At 44.3% G+C, this 27,875-nt stretch overlaps 1 protein-coding gene across 5 annotated transcripts in view; it reads right to left on the bottom strand.

Annotated features, from left to right (window-relative positions):
• FOXN2 (forkhead box N2) overlaps window positions 1-27,875 on the bottom strand; it is a 166,262-nt gene that overhangs the window by 92,836 nt on the left and 45,551 nt on the right. For 3 of the 5 annotated variants that reach the window (XM_039532690.1, XM_039532693.1, XM_039532694.1), the window contains exon 1: window positions 19,595-19,739. The exons of 1 other annotated variant lie outside the window; for it this stretch is intronic. The gene's annotated coding sequence lies outside the window, so the exon portion shown is untranslated. Of the gene's footprint in view, window positions 1-18,315; window positions 18,387-19,594; window positions 19,740-27,875 lie in introns of those variants that run through there. One more of the 5 variants, XM_039532692.1, reaches the window with a different exon arrangement.

The following is a 27,875-nucleotide window of genomic DNA, read 5'->3' as shown; positions in this document are numbered from 1 at the left end:
AATGTATTGTGCATCTCACAAGAGCTGCTGTTCAGATTGAGCTCAGATTTAAATCCCAAATGCACTGCAGAAGGCCTATATTTGATTACAGTGCTATATGATGTCATGTATCCAAGACAACTAAGGCATTATGGTCTCCTAGGGATAAAACTACCTCTTGGTAATAGATTTAGGCACCCCAGGCATGTGACTGATCCGTTGTCTCCAAATGAAAAATGTATGCAGCTGCACTCTTCAGCAAAACACATTACAAAAAACAAAAGGTCCAAATAATTGTTCTAATTGAACAGCATACAGAAACAAAACTGATATTTTCTTTTTAAATAAAAAGGCATACCAGATACTTTAAAGATGGAGATACAATTTATTAAAATCAGTTTGTAATATGTTTTAGAAGTCAGACAAGGTGAGGGGCCTTGAATGTCTCCCTATTATTGAGCAAAACCTCTGCAATATTCATTTCTGACTCACGTATATGGGGAGGAACTCTTTCTTCCCATATTTTACTGGGTGTTATATAAAATAAAGGTTTTCAGTTATTCACTAAAAAATTTTCAAAATTCTATCATTTTTAATGTCTCTTCCCAGTCTTTTTCCACTCCTTGATGTAAAATTGAAACTGAGCACAAAATTGAAAGAGAACCAGTATCAGGAGGGATGCATGAAATGATTACAAAATTCTGCATCAGAAAGAAGAGAGACCTTACAGGGACACAGGCAGCTCAAATTTAGCCCAAGATTTAGGTTTTGTAAGTTTATTTTTACAAAATCAAAACAAAATATAAATGTTTTCATGATTTAAAAGACAAAACAATAATGTCCATGAAACTGGTATTTTAAATAAACATTCCCTGACAACATTAGCTGCAAACATTGGCCCAATCCTGTAATTTTTTATGTGCGGGTAAGCATCATAGTGAAGCAGCACACGAATTGCAGGATCAGGGCCATTTATTTTAAAACTGCCCCTAGCCTTATTCAAAACCTACTGAAGTCAACAGGAGTTTTCCCACACACTTCAGTTAGTTTTGGATCAGGCTCCATGTGCATTAGAACCTGAAAATGTAACTGATTGGAATGAAAAGTGACATGGACAATCAGATTGAACAGTGAAACTAAAAAGGCAGAGTAAGCAAACACTGCCTGCTCTGTAACCTCGGGTGCCTTGAATGCTCTGTTGTTGTGGCTCTCAGCCTGGACACCAACAGCCAGCCAGCTAACCAGTATGTCCCTTGTTACGAACAAACAAAAGAAGGAATACACTTCTAAGACTAAAACTTAATTTCAGACAGTTACTATCTTTGCCTAAGCACGTTTCTCATCTATAATCAATTTCCGGAGATTTCAACCACCTTCGCTGAAGAATTCATCTCAAGAGCTCTGGCCTCTTCACTCCCTCAAGTGATGGATGCCAAGATAGCATCTTCTCTCTCATTATATTATCTTCCAAAACTTGTCCCCAGACTCAAGATAATCTCAAGCTGTTCTTTCTTTCCCCCTGGACATCCCATCTCCCTGCTGATTCATATGTAAATAGAAATTCCATTGTTTCAGGTCACTCCTTGCTTAATTTCACTGGAGACAGGTAGACAACTACCTTCCCTCCTGTCTGGGAGAAAACCTGTTTACTAACTCCCTCTGATGTGCCTGATTTAAATACCCTTCATTCACAGACTTTAAGGCAGAGTAGTCAATAGGTGGACCACAGGCCAAATCCAGACTGGCAGATGCTTTTGAATGGACCCAAAATCTTTTTATTTACTTATTATTGTTATTTGCTCTATTATTTTCTCTGGAGTCTGGACCTTGAGTATACCTTGATGAGAAAATAATTGACAACCTTTGCTTTAATGCCTATCACTGAATATTCATAATTCCTCACATAGTGTTTACACATGCATTTTACAATGATGTTGATCACCAGTGTGTCATCAGCTTTCATAAAAGACCTTACTTGATGTACTTTTATAATACAGTAATACTGTGTACAATCAGTTAATTATTTGAGGTTCAGACTCCCTTTTTTTATAGGGAAGACGCAACCTCCCCCACTTGCTAGGCTGACAGCTTTGCTTACCTTGTAAATGTGCCTTCATTGCCACTGCCTAACTACCAGATTGGTCAGCCAAACAAATACACATTGCTTTGTCAAAGGCAGACTGTGCTCATACATTGCTTGCCAAACACATTTTGAGAACGTAATTTTAGCACATATGCATAGCATTGTACACACCCCATACATACATTACAGAAGAATATTGATTAATTAGTTTTCTAATAATATCTTACATCACACCTTTTAGATACAGATTATGGCAATAGTATTTAGATGTGATGAATAAGTCAAGCCTCACAAGAGTTGCTGACAGTACTGAATCACCAATGGACCTCTGTGTCACATGCATACAAAATAACAAAGTATACATCAGAAATATATTAATGTAGGTCAACAGACCTAGAAAACCATGATTAAAGTGAAATGGTGCTGATGTTAGAGAAAAAATCACCTTTTTTTGTTTTGTTTTGCTTGGCACCAATAGAATGTTCATGCACCTAATGGTTTAAGTTTTCTTGATTTCAGATTGTAATTTTGCTTAAGCCATGCCTACATGCAAGAAGTTCACCAGAATAGCTATTCTGGAATAACTCCTCCATGTGGACATCTATTCCAAAATAAAAATGATTTAATTCCAGAATAATTACTCCACTTTGGGAGTGGAGTAATTATTCCAGAACAGTGTCTCCACATGGGGAAAACTACTCCAGAATAGCTATGCCAGTCAAAACTTAGTAAAATAATAAACCAATTTATTTATTAGAGGAAACAGTTCCACCAGTGCCACTACATTCTGGGTAAAATGGGAGATGAAGCCTTACATAGTTACGCTATCTCGACTTAGAATGAAAGTTAGATATAGTAAATACAGTATTCTCAAAGCAAAGAGAAAAGCATTTGCATTAATCAAGCTAAACTATGTAAATACAAAATGATATCCTATACTTCTCATACAACATGGTAAAAAGATACCAAAGCAGAAAGGAAGAATATAGTTTGTATTTGGATTAAAAAACTCTAAAAATACACCTCTACCCCAATATAACGTGGTCCTCAGGAGCCAAAAAATCTCACCGCGTTATAGGTGAGACTGTGCTATATTGGAGTAGGGAGAGGAACCACTCCCCTCCCCAGCTCACCTCCGCTCTGCCTCTACCTCCTCCCTGAGCGCACCACGACCACTCCGCTTCTACCTCCCTTCCAGGCTTGCCATGCCAATCAGCTGTTTTGCCCGGCAAGCCTGGAAGGGGGGGGGGGGGAGAAGCAGAGCGGTGGCAGCGTGCTCAGGTGAGGAGGCGGAGATGAGCTGGAGCAGGGAGCGGTTCCTCTGCACCCACCCGTTATTTCCTGCATCCCTCCCCGCCGCCCCAACTCACCTCCGCTCCACCTCCTTCCATGAGTGCACCGCAGCTCTGCTTCTCCACTCTCCCTCCCTCCCAGGCTTGCCCAGGTTCCTCTGAGCCCCTCCCCCTTACTTGCTGCGACCCCCTTGCCCCAGCTCATCTCCACTCCGCCTCCACCTCCTCCCACGAGCAAGCTGCAGCTCTGCTTCTCCTCCCTCCCAGGCTTGCCGCCCCAAACAGCTGGTTGGTGCAGCAAGCCTGGGAGGGAGGAGAAGCGGAGCTGCAGCGTGCTCGTAGGAGGAGGCGGAGCGGAGGTGAGCTGGGGTGGGGGGGGCCCCGGGGAGGGCTGCAGCAAGTAACGGGCGGGTGCTGAGGAACCGCTTGCAGTAACACAAATTCGGATATAATGAGGTAAAGCAGCCCCATCCCTCGGAGCGCTATTTTACCGTGTTATATCCAAATTCCTGTTATATCGGACCGCATTATATCGGGGTAGAGGTGTAATGAAAAGCTGCCTATAACCATTCTGACTATTTTGGGCCAAACTGACCCAGAGATTGTGTCTGTGGTAGAGGCTATCAATGCTGTTTGGCAACAGGCTTGCTTGCCCTCACCAGCTGCTGCTGCACTCTAATCTCACTAGGTATGGGTTTTAAATCACTGAATTTTCTTTAGAAAGTATCCTAAAATTACTTTGGCTGCTGTATAATAGCATTCAAAACAAACAACATAATAAAATACCATCCTGCTAAACTGCAATCACAACAACAAATGAAGGGCCCACATTTTAAATAGGCAACTAAAGTTAGGTAGTAAATATGAGGAATGCACTAAAAATAATTTTGATAAAACAAAGCTTAGAGGTGCTACAGTGGGAAGGTACAAAAGATTATGTTTTTTGGGAGGACAGATCAAGTTATACACTTTAGGGTCCACCACAGCAAGAACATAGTAGCAAGGCAGCATCAAATGCAATGGTAGAATCACAGAAAGTAATGTGTGAGCATAGATATCTGACAGTACAAGGATCAAGAAGCAACTCTTGATATCAGAGGCAACACTGTTAATGGATTAAACAGTATTTCCAATTTAAAATCAAAGCATAGTCAATGATGCTGCTGAAAGGCATTTTGAACTGTGTTGACCTGTCCCGCTAATGTGGGCAAACCAAGTTCAACACCACTTAAAGCAGGATAACAGTTGTCAAAGCCTGCTGAAAAGGCTAATCATAGGAATTAAGAATCCTTAGGCCCCTCATGGACCCAAATTAAAATCATGTTAAAGACTCTTCAGCTAATAAGGCAGAGGTAGTCAATAGGCGGACCGCGGGCCAAATCTGGACTGACAGTTTTGAATAGACCCTGAAATCTTTTTATTTACTTATCATCATCATTATTGGTTTTAGTATTATTTTCTCTGAAGTCTGGACCTTGACTATATCTTGACCAAGAAATTTGGACCTTGACAAAAAATAACTTGATGTCCGTTTATTCTTTTGCATAGAGAAAAAAAGAATAAATGGACACAAATCAGACATCAAGAATTATAACATTAAAAAACCAGTCTGAGAACACTTCAACCTCCCTGGACACCCAGTTACAGACTTAAAAGTGGCAACAACAAAAAAACTTCAAAAACAGACTCCAACAAGAAACTGCAGAACTAGAATTAATTTACAAACTGGACACCATCAAATTCGGCCTGAATAAAGACTGGGAATGGATGGGTCATTACACAAACTAAAAACTAATTTTTCCCCTACTGTTACTCACACCTTAGAATCATAGAATTCAAGATCAGAAGGGACCATTATGATCATCCAGTCTGACCTCCTGCAAGATGCAGGCCACATAAGCCGATCCACCCACTCATGAACTAATTCTCTCCCTTGACTCTGCTGATGAATGCTCCAAATCGTGCTTTAAAGACTTCAAGTAGCAGATAATCCACCAGCAAGCGACCCCTGCCCCATGCTTCGGAGGAAGGCGAAAAACCTCCAGGGCCACTGCCAATCTACCCTGGAGGAAAATTCCTTCCCGACCCCAAATATGGCAATCAGCTGAACCCCGAGCATGCGGGCAAGACTCTCCAGCCAGACCCTCTGGAAAAGGCTAACAATATCCCAACATTGACCCTTTGTACTAATTACCAGTGTGGCACGTTATTGACCTATTGACTAAACCCATTATCCTATCATACCATCCCCTCCATAAACTTATCCAGCTTAATCTTAAAGTCATGGAGGTCCTTCGCCCCCACTGTTTCCCTCGGTAGGCTGTTCCAGAATTGCACTCCTCTGATGGTTAGAAACCTTCATCTAATTTCAAGCCTAAATTTCCTAACTGACAATTTATATCCGTTTGTCCTCGTGTCCACATTAGCACTGAGCTGAAATAATTCCTCTCCTTCCCTGGTATTTATCCCTCTGATATATTTAAAGAGTGCAATCATATCTCCTCTTATGCTTCTTTGGGTTAAGGAAAACAAACTGAGCTCCTCAAGTCGCCTTTCATACGACAGGCTTTCCATTCCTCAGATCATTCTAGTGGCCCTTCTTTGTACTCATTCCAGTTTGAATTCATCCTTCTTAAACATGGGAGACCAAAATTGCACACAATACTCCAAATGAGGTCTCACCAACGCCTTATATAACGGGACTAGCACCTCCTTATCTCTACTAGAAATACCTCGCCTAATGCATCCCAAGACCGCATTAGCTTTTTTAACGGCCACATCACAATGCCTACTCATAGTCATCCTACGATCAACCAGGACTCCTAGGTCCTTCTCCTCCTCCGTTACTTCCAACTGGTGCGTCCCCAGCTTATAACTAAAATTCTTGTTAGTCATCCCTAAATGCATAACCTTACACTTGTCATTATTGAATTTCATCCTGTTACTAATACTCCAGTTTACAAGGTCATCCAAATCTCCCTGGAGGATATCCCGATCCTTTTCCAAATTGGCAATACCTCCCAACTTGGTGTCATCCGCAAACTTTATCAGCCCACTCCTACTTTTGGTTCCGAGGTCAGCGATAAATAGATTAAATAAAATCGGACCCAAAACCGAACCTTGAGGAACTCCACTGGTAACCCCCCTCCAACCCGACAGATCACCCTTCAATACGACCCTCTGCAGTCTCCCCTTTAACCAGCTCCTTATCCACCTCTGGATTTTCATTTCGATCCCCATCTTTTCCAATTTAACCAGTAATTCCTCATGCGGTACCGTATCAAACGCCTTACTGAAAACAAGATATATTAGATCCACCGCATTTCCCTTGTCTAAAAAATCTGTTACTTTCTCAAAGAAGGAGATCAGGTTGGTCTGACACGATCTACCTTTCATAAAACCATGCTGTAATTTGTCCCAGTTGCCATCGGCCTCAAGGTCCGTAACCACTCTCTCCTTTATAATTTTTTCCATGATTTTGCATGCTACAGATGTTAAACTAACAGGCCTGTAGTTACCTGGGTCACTTTTTTTCCCCCTTCTTGAATATAGGAACTACATTAGCTAATCTCCAGTCGAACGGTACCACCCCCGAGCTAATCTCCAGTCGAACGGTACCACCCCCTTCTTGTCAAGTGTTTGAAATGGGCCACCCTGATTACCACTACAAAAATGATTTTTCCTTCTGCTGATAACAGCCCACTTTAATTGAATTGTCTCATTAGAATTGGTAAGACAAACCCCATCTTTTCATGTACTCTGTGTGTGTGTGTGTATATCTATCTACCTACCTACCTATTGTATTTTCCACATCTGATGAAGCCCACGAAAGCTTATGCCCAAATAAATTTGTTAGTCTCTAAGGTGTCACAAGTACTCCTCCTTGTTTTTTCCAAAGGTTATAAGGACACCATTGGACACCAGGGAGCAATTTTTTTTGTAGTGAGTAATCTGCTACCCTACCACATGCAAATCTCACTTGACTTAAATTATACTTTGTCCATACCCTGGAATACCACTATACACTTTTACCTAATGTGATAAAGACGTATGTGATGAGAAGTGTCTGATTTATCAGTGGTTCTCAACCAGGGATCCAGGGCCCCCTGGGGGGCCACGAGCAGGTTTCAGGGGGTCCGCCAAGCATGGCCAGCATTAAACTCACTAGAGCCTAGAGCAGAAAGTCAAAGCCCCGCTGCACAAGACTGCAGCCCGCAGCCCCGAACCCCAACGGCTGAAGCCTGAGCAACTTAGTTTGCGTGGTGTGGTCCCCTGGGCAACTGCCCTGCTTGCTACCCCTTAACGCCGGCCCTGGCTTTTATATGGAGAAAAACAATTGTTCTGGCACAGGTGGGCCAGAGTTTTTATACCATGTTGGGTGGGCCTCAGAAAGAAAAAGGTTGAGAACCCCTGACATATATTGTACTGTGTTAGACAGTATGATTACATCCACAATGCAAAATTGAAAATATGATGGGAAGTGGATGCATTGTAATATAGGGATATAAATAATATGTAAATATCCACTTCTAAATGAAAAAAGTCACTTAGATGCTTCTTGCTTTCCTTGTGGATCTCTCTCTTGATACAGGGAAGCTTTGTGTGACCATTCAAAAATAAAAATTCATAATTTGTGAAGCCTGGCTATGGACAGAAATTATACAAGTGCATACTTCCATACAAACTGTAAAGACTGGAAGATATGCTATATGATTCACTAAGTGAAAAAAGCACAATACAATTTCTGCACAGGAAGTTACACAACACCATTTTATTAACTGTCAAGCAGGGAGCACACAAAGCAGATCTATCTATGTTAATATGCTCACCAAGCACTAACTCAAAAATGGAAACACAAGACAGTTAATTACAATATCATTTTATACTAACATATACATACTACCACATGGATTAACAACTGTCCCAAACCTGTACAGCCAAATGAAATAAAATGGATGAAACTTACACTGATGCTAAAAGCTAATATAAATTATGTAAGCAAGGAATACACACTGCTGTACCCATAAAGCTGATAATCTTTATTTCTGGGGGACAAAAGGCCTGTATACCACAACACATGAGGGCTGCCTCTCTTGGATTTTCAAAACAAGAGTTTAGGTCCTGCACCTCCCCACACACACCTGCACCCCTCATCCCTCTGTCCTGAGGGGCTCCCCACCCTACAACTATACTACACTTCTGCTTTGAGGGCACCTCTACATACACCTGCCTATCATGATGGAGGCACAGTCCGGCCAAATTTGAGTTGTGTTACAACCCCATAATCCAGGTTGAACTGACCGCACCAAAACCACAATCTCAGCAAACAGTTGTTGCAACTTTTGAACCAAAAAACAAACAAATCAAAAGACATTCTTACAGCCTTGCCAATAAGTCAACTGTGCTCAGTATCCTTCACTCCCCACAGTTCCAATGGGAGCTAAGGATGCTCAGCACCTACCATGAATCAGGCTCTGTGTTTATAAAGTGTTTGGAAACTGTGAAGTGTAATTTTAGGGCTAAGTTTAGAATAGTATTAAAAAGCGGGGGAAAATTGAGACGTTTCTAGGAAGCTCAAATGTAATATAAAATAAAAAGCAAAAAAACAAAAGCCTCTCATTTGTGTAAGAGTGGGAAAAGCTAGAGGATACTCAGAACTCCCACACTCCAAGTACGCTGTGCAGCAAGAAAGTAGTCTCTTGTCCTTCTTTCACCTATCACATGCACAAACCATCCACAATTCTTATCAGAGATTTCTAAATGCTCTCACTAGAGATGAGCAATCAAAGCAATAGAATAATCCCTGCTAGTACACCTGTGCATGTTCAGCCAAGCAAATATATGTCAATGTTTTTAAATATTAAAGCTGGGTCATGAAAGAACAGAGACTAGTACACCACAGATTTTTTGTGAAAATTCCCCTCCTTGCTCGACCAGTAGTAGCAAGACAATGAGCATTTCTACATTAGAAAAGCTGCACCCAGTGTAAATATATTGATCTAGTTAGACTGGTGTAAACCCCAGATGTAGATACACATAAGCAGAAGTTAAAATGGTTTAAATCAGTTTATCTTGTGTCTGTAAATTGCAAGCTAACCCTTGCTTAAATCAGTTTAATTTCACTGCCTCTGTATTATTAGGGAGTTGCACTGGTTGAGCTAAGTTGATTTAAAATTGGGGGAGGGATAGCTTAGTGGATAGCACAGTACCCAGGGCTGTGAGTTCAATCCTTGAGGGGGCCATTTGGGGAACTAGGGTAAAAATCTGTCTGGGGATTAGTCCTGCTTTGAGCAAGGAGTTGGACTAGATGACCTTCTGAGGTCCCTTCCAACCCTACACTTTAAAAAAAAAAAATTAGTTAAACCAGTGCAACTTTTCTAATAAAGACTAGGTCTGAGCACCCTAGTCTGGCACAGTTGCCCATGGCAACAGCCACACTGTCACTTAAACCTACCCAGGGTAAGTCTAAACCTTACCACATTAAAAACAGTTGCAGCTGCAGAAATCTCTTCTACACTAGTGCTCTGTATTGTCAATACCACTGCAGTTCCCTACCAAAGCCAGAGACCATGGCCCAATTCTCTGTTGGCCTGCACCTTATGTAGTCATTTACAGCAGTGCAAAGTGAGTATAAAATGCAATTATTCTAATGGTAGCATTTTACACTTTTTGTACTAGCATACTTGATAAGGTGCAAGTCAACAGGGCTTAGTCTTGAACACTTTAAAAAACAACATTTGTCCCTATCCGTATTGGCCAAACAGTATTATAAACTAGTTCAGGCAAAAAGGAGTTTCCTCTTTATGTCTAAGTGTGGTTTTTAAATCAGATTAAGCTACTAAACAAAACCAGAAATGTTAAGATCATATGTATCTTACATATCACTGATATCATATCATTACATCACAGTGTAACTCCAATGGCATTATTCTTGATTTGCACCTGCCTAAGTGGAGAATCAAGCCCTGTCATTCTGATTCAATAGCATTTAAACATCCATTCTTCACATGTGTAAAATGATTAGATAGGATGCAAGGCAAGGTGGATAAAAATCAATGATTTTGTTTTTATTTAAAGCTGATTTTTTGATAAAATGCATTTTGAGGGAAAAAACCTATCTAAAGATAGTTTTAATTACGATACATCATAGCTCAAAGATATCTCCTCATAGAATAGGGATTATAAATTCTAATTCTATAGTATAAGACAATATATCCATGTAATGTTTAAGAACAGTTTTGTAAATGAGTTTCAATAGTTCATGGATTAGGGACCCAATTTAGTGGGGTTCCAGGGGCTTCTGTATAGATCATTTAGGTTAATCTTTCTATCTACCCAATGGGACTCAGTGCTCAGTCTAGAAGATACCATCAGAGATGCTTAGTTCTGCAGTTCTCAAACTGTGGATTTGTGTCTCCAGAGATAACATGTTTTTTTGTTAACAGCAAACATGTTTTAAAATAAATAAATAAATAAATAATATAGGTGAGAAACAACAGACCTCAAACCTATTGTCCTTCTGCAAATTTGTGTACACAGAGTCAATCCCTTACCTCTCTCTAAAAGTGAAAAGTTTCAAAAAGTTCCAGGAATAGACTATTGTTGGGGGCGGAATTGATCTGGACAAGGAGAAGAAGCCTAGAAATAAAGGTGAGAGGGGAAGGACAGGCAGCAGAAACAAAAGTGAAACTGTTTGAGCAGCATATTCCAGAAGTCTTGAGGTCTTTCTGAGTGTAGCCTTCATTGATTTGAGATCTACCATACCATTCTGTCACTAGAAGGGAAAATCTATAATGGCAGGAGGCCATAAAAAAGACCCAGTTTGGGAATAAGAACCATTCAATAAATATGTTTGTTGATGATGTTTTAAAGAAAGTCACACCAGTGAACTGTTGGAAGTGACTTAAGCACTTGGATTCAGAGACTGTTGAATTGATAATCTCACTATTAACAGCAGTAGCTTCTTCTGACAATGTAGAAAGAAGACAATATTTTAAGTTTCTCATGTTGACCTGGCTGATATAGTCGATTTAATTTTTGTTTTTGTTTTTAAATTTAATTAAACTATTTTAGTTAAAAACAATATTAACAAAAACAAACCTGATTTTGAAAAACTTGAATATTTAACTAAAATCAAAAATTCATATGCTTGTTTTGTTAAAATATTATATGTTTGCTGTTGAAGAAAGAAATCCAGAATTCAGAACGCTGTTGTTTTAGTTAAATAAAACAATTTAAATGTCTGTCTAGTGATGTTCTCCTCCTAATACAGCATGGCAAGAAAATCCTCCAAATGTTTATGATTAACCTGTTGAATTGGAGATATTTATGAAGTCATTGTGGGGTGAACTATCTGCTTCAATTACCTTTGGTAAATGAAATAACCAATCATTCATTTTTGATATAGCTAGCTGTAAAACTAAACTGAAAAGTTCTCAAAATAAATCACTTAAAAAATTTATAGTGTGTACCTTCTAAAAATGAAACCTACATCTATCTCTGAGGGTGTGTGTCTACCCTACCCGCCGGATCGGCAGGCAGCGATTGATCCAGCAGAGGTCGATTTATCGCAATAAATAGATCCCCAAGCACTCTCCCATCTCGACTGCCACGAGAAGTGTAGACAGAGTCGACGGGGGAGTGGCAGCAGTCGACTCACCGCGTGGTAAGTCGATCTAAGTACGTTGACTTCAGCTACGTTATTCACGTATGCAAGCGTCCGGTGGTGGGGCTCGACCCTCTCAGGCGTGGCTGGGAGCCAGGCCGCCTCGCTACACGAGTCTGCTATCGGCGGTGTAGTCTGAGAGGGCAAAGAACAGTCGGGGGGGCTCAGGCACTCAGATGGGCTGAGCCGGAAATCAGTCTCTTTAGCTCGGGCCCTAGCTCCGGGCGGGGCACCAACGGTAAGGTAGGGCTCAGGCCCGCAGGCCAGGGCCGAGTGAACAAACAATCTAATTAGCCCGGGCCCTAACTCAGGGCGGGCAACAGCCCTACAGTTCCAGGCTCAGACCTTCAGGTAGGGGCTGAACAAACAATCAGTCCAGACGTCGTGGTAAAGAACATCGCGACGACCGCCCTGCGCGCTGCCACCGCGAAGCGAATCGGCAGAGCTCCCTCTGACCAAGATGTGGCCACCTTCCTGAGCGGCTCCCTGGACGGTGAGTTCGCCTCGGACAGGAGCGACATCGCCTCACTGTGGATCCGCGCCCGTAACGCCACGCGCCGACTGGGAAAGCGATTGGGCTGCCGATGGGTGTGGAGCGAGGAATGGCAGGAGCTAGGAGTCCTGGTGCCACATATCGGGACAGAGGGCAACACCGTCGTCAACCCCGGAGCCAGAGGCATGCTGGAGAGGTCGCTGAAGGCCGCCATCCGCGCGCTCTACGTGGACACCCTGAAGAAAAAGCCGGACCAGGGCAAGGCTTTCGAGGTCACCAGCAAGTGGGACTCCAGCAACCACTTCCTCCCCTCAGGTAGCTTCATCCGTTTCGCCTACTGGCGATTCATACACCGCGCCCGGCTGAACTGTGTCCCCCTCAACGGAGCCATCCGCCACGGGAACCCGGACAAACGCTGCCGGAGGTGTGGGTACGCCATGGAGACCTTGCCCCACGTCCTGTGCAGCTGCAGGCCCTATGGCAGAGCCTGGTAGCTGCACCACAACGCCGTCCAGGACCGCCTGGTGAAAGCCATCGCCCCGTACCTGGGAGAGATCGCTGTCAATCGCGCCATCCCCGGCACCGACAGCCTGCTGCGCCCGGACATCGTCATCACGGATGAGGACCGGAAAAAGATCCTCGTCGACGTGACGGTCCCGTTCGAGAATAGGACCACGGCCTTCTGCCAAGCCCGAGCCCGCAAACTCGAAAAGTACGCTCCCCTGGCTGACACCCTGTGAGCAAAGGGCTACGAGGTCTACACTGACGCTCTGATCGTTGGGGCCTTGGGTGCCTGGGACCCCCTTAATGAACGCATGCTGCGGACCTGTGGGGTGGGCCGTCGCTACGCGCGGCTCATGAGATGCCTAATGGTCTCGGACGCTATTCGGTGGTCCAGAGACATTTACACAGAGCACGTCACCGGCCACCATCAATACCAAGAGTGAGCCGGCATGACTTCGTGCACCCACAAGGGGGAAGAGACCTGTAAACTTCCCCTGTTGGACTTTATCCCCTGAGCCCTGAACCAACCAAACTGAACTCTGCCCTGTGAGGGTCATCCTATCATCATTACCCAGTCCGCTCATTTATTCATGCCCACGACTATCCATAACCTGTTTGTATGAGTGATGTACCCTCACTGCTTGCTGGCTGTACCTTGAACTCACCCACCGTATACCCCGCATTGGGGACATGACAGACTGTGTATATGTATATGCCGTCCAATACCAAAACGCTAACATCCCCCTACAACCTGTATGTTACCCCCAATGACACAATAACTGACGCTTCAAACACTTTGTATCGTTTATTTTTAAATATTCTCTAACCCCAGGCCCTCAGTCCGGGCGGGAAGGCAAACTACTTTCAGGCAGAGTTCCAGTTCTCAGGCAGGGGCTGAGCAAACAGTTAATATATAGGCCCAGGCCCTTAGGCAGGGGCTGAGCAGACAAACAGTTCAGTACATAAGCCTAGGCCCTTGGGCAGGGCGGGGCAGCAAGCAGTTCAGGGCTCAGGCCCTTAGGCAGGGGCTGAGCAGACACTAAGGTAAGTCCAGGCTCCTATGCCTGAGCGTTGGGAGTGAGGGGGCAACTGCCACCCATGAGTGGGGTGGCAGGGGGGACGCAGACCCACCCACTCCACTGCGTCCCAGCCCGGGGCCCTAACAGCGGCAGTCAGTCTGCTGCTATGTCAGTGGGGATCCTGGCCTCAACACACTGACATTGGCTCGGGGTCTGCTGCAGCCAGACTAGGGTCGGCTACCCCTGGGCCACTTCCAATCTCCCCCTCCATTGGTACCTGTGCATCCCCAGCGTCTTCCGCAGTGTCCCACACCATGGGCTCCTCTGGGTACCGGGCGCAGGGAAGCTCAGGCAGCTCCTCTGGGTACCGGGCGCGGGGAAGCTCAGGCAGCTCCTCTGGGTACCGGGCGCGGGGAAGCTCAGGCAGCTCCTCTGGGTACCGGGCACGGGGAAGGCCCAGCCAGTCCTCCTCAGGGTAGCGAGCACAGGGCAGGCTCGGCCCAGCGGGAGCTAGGGCACCAGCGTCTGGCTTCTCCGGCGGCCAGCGGTCAACTGAGCGCTGGGGCTGGGCTTTTATACTTCCTGTCCCGCCCCTTGACTTCCGGGGGGCGGGAACAGGCGGTGGTGGCTCCGCCCACTTCAGCATCTGTTCTGGCTCAACTCTCTCAGGTGCGGCTGGGAGCCAGGCTGCCTCGCTACAACGTATCTGAAGTTGCGTAACTTAGATCAATTCCCCCACCCCCAACCCCCTGTGTAGACCAGGCCTGAGTTGTGAAGAATATGTATTAAGGTTATAAAAACCAACAAGAATGCACTTTTAATCCATGATTAAATCGAGTCTTCCTGACTAGTGATTTAAATCATGATTTAAATCAAATCCACCCTGATGCAAGGCAGTGGAGAATCAGGCCCACTGTGTGGAAGGAACTTAAAATCCCTGGGGAGACAGAGAGAGAGTGTACAAGTCAAGAGAAAGTGGGAAGAACAATTCTGAAAGATTTTCCAACATTTTTTCCTCTCTCATCTGTGTGCAATGAAACCTCAGACTACCTCTGTCTCTTTCCTTTTGGGTCTGGGATAAAGAGAAACTGTTTAAAATAAATTAAATACTTTGTGTATGTATATATTTCGGCAAGCTTCTTTTGGGACTTACTGATAATTATTAAGGGCTCCATTCTCACCTGCAGGATAAAAGCATCTCCAATTGCAGATAATTGGGTCCCACAAGGGAAAATGATTTAAAGTCTATCTACTTGTAATCATTTCATGCATGACATTGCTCTTCCCCAGCTGACTACTTGTGTATCACCCACTTTCTCTGAACTCCTAGGTTTCTTTTTTTTTTTGTTTGTTTGGAACACTATTTCACTGAGAAGCAGAGCTCAGTGCAATGGCTCTCATTTGTCTACTTTCACTTGTATCTCTTGATGGACCTTCAGATGTGTTAACAGTGGCTGATACTCTGAAGCAATAGGAGTTTAATAAATCATGCTTCTTTCTTGAAAGTAGGAAAGGGAGTTTTTGAAAGTCCTATAAAACTTGCTCTCAATGTTTTTAAGCTATCACAGGCCCATGGTCAACTCTTGAAAAGTCACCCAATCAGACACTGGCCAGAAGATAAGCTCATTGCCAGCATTCAAAGTGAGTGCAGGGAATGGTTGACATGTCCCAGAAATTTCAAATACACAGCATTTTTAGGAGTAGCTATGGGGTACAGTGAAAATATGCTGGGGGGCTCAACTACTGTATATCTAAACCAAACCATGCTTTAGCTACATTTGGGATAGCTGTTTTGTAACCAAGTCCCCTAATACAACTGCATTACTAGTGTGGAGGGGTACAATAACTGTGCTTGCACTAAGGTTTTTGTTTTTTGCAGGGAGCAGGGAGGTAAGGAATTTCCCCCTAGTGCTACCACTAGGGTTGCACAAGTAGTAGCACCAGTGGGAGCTGCAGTACTATTTGAATTACTGGGACAGGCAGTTCTATGCCAGCCCATAATTAAAAGCCCACACCATCAGTTAAGCCCAGGCTACAACTGATTACTGGCGACAACAGATGAAAAAAAAATGGGAGTGGGAGTGAGGTTGAAAATCAGGGATCCAGAGGGGGGACACCAAGCAGAGAATCCCCCAACAGTTCCCACTACTCAAAGGTGTCTAGGAAGTCAGTGGACACTGCCCAGAGGAATTCTGCCCAGAAGTATGCTCAGATAAGGGACCAGGAATAGGCCCCAAAGTCACAGAGCACACCACCTAGCTTCCTACATCTGGAGCGATGGATAGCCACCTTGGCCAGTGCCAAGAGAAAGTTGACGAGGATGTCCCATGATTGTGGAGGCCACAGATAGAGTGTGCGCAGATCAGGAGATACGGGGAAAATTGCAGCCAGAACTTCAGTAAGATAATAATAATTGGAGATATCTCCTAGGACTGGAAGGGACCTTGGTCATTGAGTCCAGCCCCCTGCCTTCACTAACAAGACCAAGTACTAGATTTTTTTGCCCCAGATCCCTTAGTGGCCCCCTCAAGGACTAAACTCACAACCTGGGTTTAGTAGGCCAATGCTCAAACCACTAAGCTATCCCTCCCACAGGTGCTAGATGATGAAAAGGAGGGGCTGCAATCTGATGAACCCTACACAGATGTGTGCCAAGGTCTCTCTCTTGCCCCAAAAGGGACAGGTGTTGGGGGAAATTGTTAACTGCACCAGGCAAACACCCATGCTTTCAGCTCCATGGAGGAGCCACCAACTAGTATCCCCAGCAGGTTGCAGAATCAGGGTAGAGTATATATTCAGGCCCAGAGAATGCAAGTTAACTACCCCTGAGAAGAACAGGGGAAGTTCACACCTCTCAAGCCATTCTGTCTGCTGATTCAATTACACAGCACGGTACCAGTTCATAATCAGGTTGTCTTCACAGCCATAAAATAAAATATAATTTAGCACTGCTAGCTGTTAATTAGATTTCAGTTTTGCAGAAATTTGTAAGTAACTTACAACCAGACACCAAGGAAAAGTTTCCTACTCACTACTGGCTATAAAAAAAATCCATACTCTCTTAAGTTTGCATATATAGTTTTAGGAGCAAAGCAGAACTTTCCATCATCATATAATTTGAACCAGAACAAAGATCACAATTGCAATGTTAATTTTTTTCCTACATCATCAAAATCATTCAGTGTAAAATCTCTGACTCACAGTCTACAACCCCCAATGTTATGGCTCAGATGGGATGCTGAGGGCATGTTCTCCTCACTCACCAATTTATTAATTTATTTTTGAACTCTCCTATCTATGTCTTCCTCAGTACAGGACTAGTTAATTCTTTTTCCTGGTTCCCTCTCCTCTATATATATTTTTTTAAACATAGCTGCACCATTGCCTTAACCAACCCACTTCTGCCAGAGGATTTTCCCATGCTCACCAAAAAGCAGGATACATCACAGTGCAGTAAAATGGTGTTATATTTTTTTCATTTTGTTTTTAGTAAAACCCTTAATTTAATATAAACAGTGTTAATTTATCTCTGTTGAAAAGCTGAGGATTAAGAAAAACTGAAATCCATCTTACTACTACTGTATGATTCATAATGTGCCTCAAAGCATATCCAATGGTGTACAAAACACAGAAGAACATGTCAAGCTGATCAACTGCCAGTCAGTTTTCTGGGTTAATTTCAGAAACGGTGGCTAACATTTTCATTACAACAACCAATGCAAATATTATTACCATAAACACATACAAATGTATGCACACAATTTGTGTACATATATATACACATACACAATACTGCTTTTAAAGCCCCTTTATATACCTAAACACAGATTAAGAGAAACATCTGAAAACCCTGACAAAAAGAAATCCGTTTTTAGGTATCTCAAAAGTTTGAGATCATCATATCCAGGAAAAAAAATTCCTAGTGGAAAAGGGGGGTTGGGCAGAAGGAAGCCCACTGCAAAGATCTCAACAGTGAGCCAAGTACTTCACCCAAGAGCACAAGAGAAAGAAGACACCGAGAACAACGGCTAAACTGCCGTGCAGCAGTAGCTGGGCAGCGCCGGCAGCAGCAGACTGGGGGGCGATCTCCCTTTCTCTGGAGCTCATGGGCTGGCTCTTTGTCGCGGTTGTTACAGACACACACACGCCCAGAAATGCCTATGACTTGCTGGGCTGGGCTCAGCTCTGCTGGCCACGTGGCTGTCACAATCCCAACCAAAATGGGGGAGATCAATGAACTAAACGCACATGATCCGGGGGTGGTGGTGTGTGAAACTCACTTTGCACGCATCAGCTGCTGCCTTTGGTAATGGAGCCGCGCAGAGTGGAGTGGGGTCGCCAGAGGCCCTTCCTGCAGTTGGGGTCTGGGGATGGTTATGTTTTTAAGGGCAAGAGGACTAACACCTCCTCTCCTCACCGGGCTGGCTCAGGCAGGAAAGGCACCTACAAGGAACTGCGGTGGGTGCTGTTCTTGGCGTACCACCGTCTCCCGGCCACATGCTCCTTAGAGAGCCTCCCCCCTCCTCCCACAGGAAAACGGGGGCATATTGGGAAGGAAGAGCCAGTCCAACAGCAGTAAGAGAGTTGCAGGACTCAGCCCAGCTGTCAACCTCACTCTCCAACAGGGAGGAGAGCATCCCTTCTTGGGGGGGGGGGTCAGTTTACGGCAAGTCTCCCTTCTCTGGAGGGATAATTGTACTGTGGGGGCTGCGCAGGAGTCACTCAGCGCCGACTTCAGATCTGCACGCCTGGCAAGCGTCCTCAGTGCTGGGGGGGGGGGGCTGCGAGAGCGGCCCCCTCTCATGGCAAACCCGGAGGGCGATCTCGGCACATGCTTTATCTTAGGGCGGGCTTGAAGGGTTCCGGACCTTATATAGCCTCTCTGGAAGCGACCCATGCGGAACACCGACCCAGGCAGCCCCAAGTCGTCAGCATAAGCTTCCTCGCCTCTTCCATCATTTACCCTCTCCCTCTTTGCGCGTTATCCATGTGTGCTCACTCACGCCCGCCGCCGAGCAGCCCTTCTCCCTCTCATCACACACACGCGGCCCCCAGCCTCTTCCCAGACCTGACTGCGAAAACAAAACAAGGCTCCTTCCCCTCACGAGTCACACCCGAGCTCTCCAGAGGCACCAGCCCCCTGAGCAAACTGCTTCCTCTCCCTCCATATTTATTAAAGCACTTTTAACCAGAGCCAGGCTGTCCCCTGTGCGGCCGGGTGAGCGGGACAAACCCCAATCCACAACCCACCTGCCCCTGTTAAACCTCCTCCCTCAGCCCACGTTTGTTATTTTGAATCACAATTTCATTCCAGCCCCAATTAACAAACCCCCTTTATACATCCCACCTCTGAGAGGCGGCAGTGATCCCCCTCCCCCCAGTGCTGCCACCTCTCAGAGCAGGAAACGCTCATCCTTTAACCACATGTATGTTCTTTGTAGATTCAGATATTCTAAAATAAAACACACGCAAATATAGGCTGGGAATCTCTCTGCTGGGGGGGTTGGAGGAAAAATCTCCCCCCCCACCACCACAGTTAATAATGGGGTCCATACTCACAGGAGTCATGAAGCTGTGCGGCTGGTGGAAAGTGGACACAATATGGCAGCAGGCCCGTAGGGGGATGTGTCAGGGATCAGCAGCAGCTGCTGCTCCCTCTCTCCCTGCGCAGCAGCAACACCACCCTCTAGTCTTTCGGTCTCCCCATAGCAACACGGCACCCAAGCCACTAACCCCTCCTCCCCTTCCTATACTTACCACACAGCCTTCTCCTCCCCCTGTCCAAGTGGGCTGGCCCCCACCCCTCCTGCTGTCATATACAGGAGACGAGTCCATTGCTGTGGAGGGGGGGGGGGGATGGAGAATAGCTTGTGAGTAGTTCATTGCAAAGGGGACGGGGGTGACTTCCCTTCCCTGCCAAGTTCAGTGTGTGTGTCTCTGACTGGGGGTTCCGTTGTTCTATGGGGGAGGAAGGAGGCTCCTGCGGTCAGTCACTACAGACATTTCTGCAGCTCCTGACCTTCTGCCTGAGGCTTAGACTATGGTCATGAGGACTGTGCTCCCCCATCTCCCTCCCTCCATTTATATTGAACTGAGACTGCCTTTGTACTAAAGTCACTCAAACCCATCCATTGAAAGATGGTGTGGCAGCACCATGACCTTGTGTTGAAAGGTTGCCCTACAGTGTGAAACTAGTGTGGGCCCTGGAACTGATTTGGGGAACACACAGCCAGCCATCCTTCTGCACATGTGTGGCCCTGACCAAACAGGGACAGTCACAGAGATATCCCTTTCTGGAAAAGTCCTGTAGAATTTAAAAGGGATGAAACCAACAGTGTTCTTATAAAAATGTAATAGGGGCCTATAGAAGTTACTCTCAAAAGCTGGTAGAATACACCATTTCTCTTAGGCTTTCTGGGCCATCCTATAAAATTCTATAATAGTGATATAAATCTTTATTCTTAATATGGTCTGGAAAATACACAGAAAATATATAATTTTAAATAAAGAATTATAGGATTTTCCTGTAAAGGAGTAGGACAGCAGCAAATCCAGAAAATTACACCCACTTTAAGTCTTGCTTCTCCCCTGTCCCCCAACCCCTCAGCAGTCTCACGTTCCCCAGGCACCCAACTATAGGCTAGCAACTTAGTTACTTGTGGTTTGTTTTGTTTTGTGAAGTACATATTTTTGGCAGAGTGAATGCTCCATTTCCAAAGAGACGAAATCTGTTTTACTTATTTTTTATCCGTCTTGAGAGATAATAAGGTTTCCAGCTGTAAAGACCACAGGCCACTGTGTTTGTTTTGTGTTGTACTGCTTAGTGCTCACTCATGCCTTTAGCTTTAAGCTCTTTAGGGCAGGAACTTTGTTATTTGTTTAACATGGTTTACAGTGCTGTGTACACTTGCAGTTTTACAACATCATAATAGGATCTGGGAAACTAGTTGTGAGGAACAGGGAGAGATTTTGCATTTCCAATCCCCGCCATTCCTCGGTAGGAAGGTGTCCCATCCCCTCCCTAAGGTTTCCCTTATTGCGGAGGGACACTTGGCCTCTGATGCATTGCAGTCACTTATCTGAGCGAAGGACAGTAATGTAGTTGTAGGAGAGAATACCAGGAAATTCTCTCATTCCTCATTAGCTGTTTCTATTTTTAATGTTAAATAATTTACTAGTCAGGAAATAGTTCCTCTACAGTAGAACCTCAGAGTTACGAACTCATCAGTCAATCACACATGTCATTTGGAACCAGAAGTATGCAATCAGGCAGCAGCAGACACCAAAAAAAAAAAAAAAAAGCAAATACAGTATAGTACTGTGTTAAACATAAACTACTAAAAAAATAAAGGGAAAGCAGCATCTTTCTTCTGCATAGTAAAGTTTCAAAACTGTATTAAGTCAATGTTCAGTTGTAAACTTTTGAAAGAACAGCCATAATGTTTTGTTCAGAGTTACAAACATTTCAAAGTTACAAATAACCTCCATTCCTGAGGTTCTATTGTATGTATTTTTTTCTGTGGTTTGGCCAGTCTTAATGATCCACAGAACATCCCTTCTGGGAAGAGAGGTCAGATCTAGCAGCACTGAGGTCTTTGTCCACCTGGCAGCAGCACACAGAGATTTCTTCCCCACACTCATGGAACAGAACCAGATTCATAAATAGAGGTGACTTGTGAGCTGCAAAGTTTGCACCAAACTGAAGGTCCAGACTTCCAGTATCCTGTTTTCCTCATGCCTAGGGTTGGCCCTGATTATCACTTGCTAAATACATTATGATTCGTTTTTCCCTGGTTTGCTGCTTCAGTCAACTTTTCCGTGGCTTCTCCTCCCCCAGGTAGGTAAGGGAAATGCACTTACATTTAATTATAATTATTTATTATTTATTAATTAATTAATATTTTATTAAAATAACTAACACTGTAGTCACCTTTGACACCAAAAACAATTAACCAAAACTAAAACTAGCAGCTAACTCATTGGCAAATGCAACAACCACTTTGCCCTTCCCCTTCCCACAAACATTGGTAACCACCACGCCCTGCCGTCCCCCAAGGCTCAAGTAAATAGGCTTTAACCCAAGCATGCCAACAAACCTGGATTATATCAGATCAAGGGAGGAGTAGTTCCAAAGCTGAGAACTCCCTCAAAAAACACTCTGTTGCCCTTGCCGCTAGGTCAAGGAGCTAAAGCTTGAGCACTTCTGCTGGTAACAACTGTGGCAATATAGAGAGCATTAGGAAAATTCCCACATCATGCTAATGCCGTTCTGTGTGAATGTCCTCCAGGCACTCTCCCCCTGCCAAGGCACTATGGGATGGCTGCTCAGAGCTTCATAGCATAGAGGAAGGCATGGTGGTGCATAAACATGTTTGACACATGACTATGTTGTGATAAAAGGTCTTCCAATCAGCCCAAAGCCACACCTTCCCTACAGTGGCGACTCCAGGTACCAGCGCTCCAAGCACGTGCCTGGGGCAGCAAGCCGCAGGGGGGCGCCCTGCCGATCCCTGCGAGGGCAGCAGTCAGGCAGCCTTCGGCGGCCGGTACGCCGAAGCTGCGGGACCAGGGACCTCCCACAGGCAAGCCGCTGAAAGCTGCCTGACTGCTGTGCTTGGGGCAGAAAAAAAGCTAGAGCCACCCCTGCTTCCCTATCACATACTGAGTATTGTTTGGCCATTTGAATCAGGATGTGTTGACCACCCTTTTGTCAGCCATTCTGCAACACTAAAGGAAACCCATTTGAATTCAATTACAAATTCAATATCCATTTGAATTCAGTTTCAGTTAGGGCTCCAGTCTGGACCACCAACTATCTGAACAGTACTCACCTACTTGTTGCTTGAATACATTTCAGTTCTGACCTTTTAACTTTAGCTATTCACAAATTTTCCATTTAAACCTTTTTAATAAATATTTGATTTCAGAAGGAAAAAAAACTTCTTTCACATTCTACGTTTTTCCCACTGGAAAAAGATAGAAGAGAGATTTTTTAAAGTGTTTTCCCCCCACCAAAGCAATTTAAATACAAATTCCATTACATTTTTAAATTTGTATTTGAAACAAAAAAATTACAGAAAATTTCAATTGAAATAAAACATTTTAATTTCTTTTGAAAATTGTCACAAAATATTCTTACTTTTTTCTAACCAGCTCTACTCTTAATCACTGAGGTTCTGTCCACATTTGCCTTTTTGACCCAAAATTCCACTTCAGTGCTACCAGTAATTCAGCTCCATTACTAATACCAATGATGGGAACACTGGTGTTGTCCTGTGGTGCCTGTGTTTTTAATCATTCCTTGGTGGTAAAACCACCAGTGATGAGTGCACTGTCTATGCTATTGCTACCATTGCAAGAACTGAATCACTTGTAGCAATATGGGGATAATTTGATGGCAGAAGGGTGAAATTAGAAAGGACCTGGGAGAATACCTGTAATGATTTTAATATTTAATCTTTCTACTTTGTATCATAATCAGGTTTTCATCACAATAATACCTCTCTTCACACCCTTATCATAACTATACCATCTGAAAATGTTTAAGAAAAGTAAATAATTCAGGTTAAGACACACAGAAACAGTTTGGTTACACAGACCCTTGCAATCCCACAGCACCAATAAGCAGGCTATAAACAAATTGGTATGCCCATTGCATATTCTGAGGATTGTGCTCAACCTTCACTCTTGTGTCAAGGAGAGGAAAGGCAGTGCTGGGCATCCCTATTTATACTCAGAAAAATGCTTATCCACCAACCACTAGGTGTTTGGACACCTGCTTTCTTAGGCTCTTTACTGCAAGTGGCACCTTAGATTTGTAATTTTGTTCATTGCTAAATGCTTTGAAAAGTGACAACTTCAAAGTGAACTTGTTCTCCAAGTTAATGTGTCTGCGTATCTAGTTGTCAACGGTAATGCTCTGCTTGCAATTTGTGTCTCTGTACATCTGCTGGTTTGCTCTCTACTGCTATGTACGTGGCATGTGTGTGATCTTTTTCATTACCACAGATAAAGCCAAAAGGAAGAGCTTGCAGTGTATCTCTTCTGGGACAAATTTTCTGCTTCAACTATCCTGCTGCTATGAGATTGCAGAGCCATTGGCCATTATCTTTGAAAAATCATGGTGATCGGGGAAGGTCCCAGATGACTGGAAAAAGGCTAATGTAGTGCCCATCTTTAAAAAAGGGAAGAAGGAAGATCCAGGGAACTACAGGCTAGTCAGTCTCACCTCAGTCCCTGGAAAAATCATGGAACAGGTCCTCAAGGAATCAATTCTGAACCACTTAAAGGAGGGGAAAGTGATCAGGAACAGTCAGCATGGATTCACCAAGGGCAAGTCATGCCTGACTAACCTAATTGCCTTCTATGATGAGATAACCAGCTCTGTGGATGAGAGGAAAGCAGTGGATGTGCTATTTCTGGACTTTAGCAAAGGTTTTGATACAGTCTCCCACAGTATTCTTGCCAGCAAGTTAAAGAAGTATGGGCTGGATGAATGGACGGTAAGGTGGATAGAAAACTGGCTAGATGGTCGGGCTCAACGGGTAGTTCCATGTCTAGTTGGCAGCCGGTATCAAGTGGGGTGCCCCAAGGGTCGGTACTGGGGCCGGTTTTATTCAATATCTTCATTAACGATCTGGAGGATGGTGTGGACTGCACCCTTAGCAAGTTTGCAGATGACACTAACCTGGGAGGAGTGGTTGATACGCTGGAGGGTAGGGATAGGATACAGAGGGATCTAGACAAATTAGAGGATTGGGCCAAAAGAAATATGATGAGGTTCAACAAAGACAAGTGCAGAGTCCTGCACTTAGGACAGAAGAATCCCATGCACTGCTACAGACTAGGGACCGAATGGCTGGGCAGCAGTTCTGCAGAAAAGGACCTAGGGGTTACAGTGGACGAAAAGCTGAATATGAGTCAACAGTGTGCCCTTGTTGCCAAGAAGGCTAATGGCATTTTGGGTTGTATAAGTAGGGGCATTTCCAGCAGATCGAGGGAAGTGATCATTCCCCTCTATTCAGCACTGGTGAGTCCTCATTTGGAGTACTGTGTCCAGTTTTGGGCCCCACACTACAAGAAGGATGTGGATAAATTGGAGAGAGTCCAGTGGAGGGCAACAAAAATGATTAGGGGGCTGGAACACATGACTTACGAGGAGAGGCTGAGGGAACTGGGATTGTTTAGCCTGCAGAAGAGAAGAATGAGGGGGGATTTGATAGCTGCTTTCAACTACCTGAAAGGGGGTTCCAAAGAGGATGGATCTAGACTGTTCTCAGTGGTAGAAGATGACAGAACAAGGAGTAATGGTCTCAAGTTGCAGAGGGGGAGGTTTGGGTTGGATATTAGGAAAAACTTTTTCACTAGTAGGGTGGTGAAGAACTGGAATGGGTTACCTAGAGAGGTGGTGGAATCTCCTTCCTTAGAGGTTTTTAAGGTCAGGCTTGACAAAGCCCTGGCTGGGATGATTTAGTTGGGTTTGGTCCTGCTTTGAGCAGGGGGTTGGACTAGATGACCTCCTGAGGTCCCTTCCAACCCTGAGATTCTATGATTCTATGATTCTATGCTTAATTTGCTCTGTCCCATCTCCAGTAATGATATACATGCACTTTCTGTGCTAGTTCCTATCTATATCTGGTGCACCAATACATACATTGATATACATGCCTTTGCCCCTTCTGTGCACAGAGTCTGCAGCTGAGAGATCAGGTCCCCATTGTGCTGCTAGGTACTGTCCAAACACATACTGATATACCGTCTTTGCCCTGAAAAGTTTCTTGCCTGATAATCTCCATTCCTGTGCTCATCCTCATATCTATGCTTACGTCCTTCCTCCTGTTCACTTACAATTTATATTTTTACTCAGAATTTTCTGTACAATACCTGCATTTTTGTGACCATGCCCCACAATAAATATTCAATTTACGCTTCTGTGATGTTATTGACATGAACTGTAACTGTATAAACCATTGTTGCAACCAGGGTCCTATAGGGGCACCAAATCTTGTACAAAGGAGGTCAACTAAGGTATCTATGAAAAGGTTATGATTTGCTGGTTATGACTATGCTATGTATGCATGTATCATTTTTGTATTTAAAGTTATAAATATTGGCTCTATTCTGTCTGTATTTCAAACTTGGGCTATGCTTCTGGGTGACACCCCAGACAGTTTGGCATCAGCACTGCCTGGCCTGCTTGATGGCCCATTAAAGACCATCAGCTATACAACTGACCCACTGAGAGAGGGTAGATACACCTTAGCATGGTGCAGGGGCATGCCTACATAGAGGACTCTAAGGCTTTCAAGCCATGTTCTGGGCATCTTGTGTTTGGAACAAAGGAAGCACAGGCTGCATGGCAAGAGACTATAAAAGGCAGCTGCATCTTTTCCATTTTGTCTTCAATCCTGCTTCTTACCTCTGGAGGAACTTTGCTACAAACTGAAGCTCTGAACAAAGGACTGAATGACCCATGCAAGCTGTGGATGTACTGTACTCCAGAGACTTGATTTGAACCTGCAGTTTATTCTATCACTGCTACAAGCCTGAACCAAGACTTTGCCATTACTGTATGTAATTGATCCCATTTAACCAATTCTAGCTCTCATCTATATCTTTTTCCTTTTATGAACAAACCTTTAGATTTTTGATTCTAAAGGATTGGCAACAGCGTGATTTGTGGGTAAGATCTGATCTGTATATTGACCTGGGTCTGGGGCTTGGTTCTTTGGGATCGAGAGAACCTTTTTTTTCTTTTACTGGGGTATTGGTTTTCATAACCATTTGTCCCCATAACGAGTGGCACTGATGGTGATACTGGGAAACTGGTGTGTCTAAGGGAATTACTTGTGTGACTTGTGGTTAGCCAGTGGAGTGAGACCAAAGTCCTCTTTGTCTGGCTGGTTTGGTTTGCCTTAGAGGTGGAAAAACCCCAGCCTTGGGCTGTGACTGCCCTGTTTTAAGCAATTTGTCCTGAATTGGCACTCTCGGTTGGGTCCTGCCAGAACCAGCATCATTACATCTATATTTCTTTCTTTTTATGAATAAACCTTTAGATTTTAGATTCTAAAGGACTGGCAACAGCGTGATTTGTGGGTAAGATCTAACTGGGTTGTGGGTTGATCTGGTCTGGGGCTTGGTCCTTTGGGATCAGGAGAACCTTTTTTTCTTTTACTGAGGTATTGGTTGTCATAACCCTTCATCCCCATAAGGAGTGGCGCTGGTGGTGATACTGTGAAACTGGAGTGTCTGAAGGAATTGCTTGTATGACTTCTGGTTAGCCAGTGGGGTAAAACCAAAGTCCTCTCTGTTTGGCTGGTTTGGTGTGCCTCAGTAGTGAAGGAACCCCAGCCTAGGTCTGTAACTGCCCTGCTCTAAGCAATTTGTCCTGAATTGATACTCTCAGTAGTGTCCCGCCAAATGCCACTTTGTTACAACTTCTCCATTCATCTGAGAGAAGCATGCACTAAGCTTTGCATTCAACTCTTTGAATGCTGTTCCCAGGGCAGTTTTCACCTAAATCCTCTGTTGGCAGATTCCACGCTGCTCCTCACGAGAGGTGCAGCACAGAATCTGAAGCTCTCATCTCTATGGAGACTTCCCTTCTGCCCACAACTTGCTCCCGCCCACACTCAGCCTTGACCCCAGCACAACTCCTATGCCTTAGGCTACATTACCTTTTCAAGATGCTCCAATCATTCCATGGAATATGCCTTAAGGGTTGATCCGGGTCAGACAGGGTCATTCTGGCCACACTACTAGGGAGCTCGGATTGGTAGCAGAGCAGTGTTATCAATTACATTAAAATCTTGGGTTCCTCTCAAACATAGAACTGAACTCA

The sequence above is a fragment of the Mauremys reevesii genome, linkage group 3 (genome assembly GCF_016161935.1).
Source record: "Mauremys reevesii isolate NIE-2019 linkage group 3, ASM1616193v1, whole genome shotgun sequence".
Taxonomy (NCBI): Eukaryota; Metazoa; Chordata; order Testudines; family Geoemydidae; genus Mauremys; species Mauremys reevesii.
The sequence above is the reverse complement of the archived record's forward strand: the minus strand, read 5'-3'. Positions and strand labels throughout refer to the sequence as shown.